This window comes from Bombus impatiens, unplaced genomic scaffold (genome assembly GCF_000188095.3).
Source record: "Bombus impatiens unplaced genomic scaffold, BIMP_2.2 scf_0131, whole genome shotgun sequence".
In the NCBI taxonomy this organism is placed as follows: domain Eukaryota; kingdom Metazoa; phylum Arthropoda; class Insecta; order Hymenoptera; family Apidae; genus Bombus; species Bombus impatiens.
This window is the reverse complement of record NT_176550.1, coordinates 403,343-404,010: the sequence shown is the minus strand read 5'-3', so window position 1 is coordinate 404,010 and position 668 is coordinate 403,343.

The following is a 668-nucleotide window of genomic DNA, read 5'->3' as shown; positions in this document are numbered from 1 at the left end:
GATACGAGGCGGGTTTGAGCGGGCGCGCTCTCGCTCGCGACTCTCCACCAGCGCGTCGCGCATGAATTATTGCGATATCGGCGAACCGCGCGAAATTCAATAAAGTTATTTCTTCCATCGTGTACTCACCAGCCTACGAAAATAGAGAAAGAAAGAGAAAGAGAGGAAGAGAAGTCGGGGGCGGTGCACAATCGCGGTAGGATTGAATTATCGGCGTTAAACTTCGCGTTTTACGCGCGCGACTGGCCAGCCTTGTCAACGACGCCCAATGGAGACATTATAAATGTTAATTGCACGAATTGCACAGTTATCGCGCGTCTCGTTTCTCTTCCACCCTCGGCTGTTAGGTTCCTCAGGTTTTTTCACCCGCCTCCCTGAGCATTCCTCGTCGTTTCCTTCGCGGCGGAGCTTCCAACGGCGTAACTTCGGTCGAGCGGCTGGCTGTTCTCTTTCTCTCGTAAACTTTCTCCCTCCTCCGTAGCTCTTTTGCTCGATCACCGGTGCTGAACGAAGAAAGCCGCGAGAAAGAGAGGGACGTTGCATTTGCATCTCAATCTCGCCGTTGATTTAGCAGTCGTCCGGGGCCATCACTCTTGCCGCGGGAAAGGTCGACTTTAGTATTTTTAGATTAGCCAGCCGCGATATACAGCTCCGCGTCGGGTACTTTT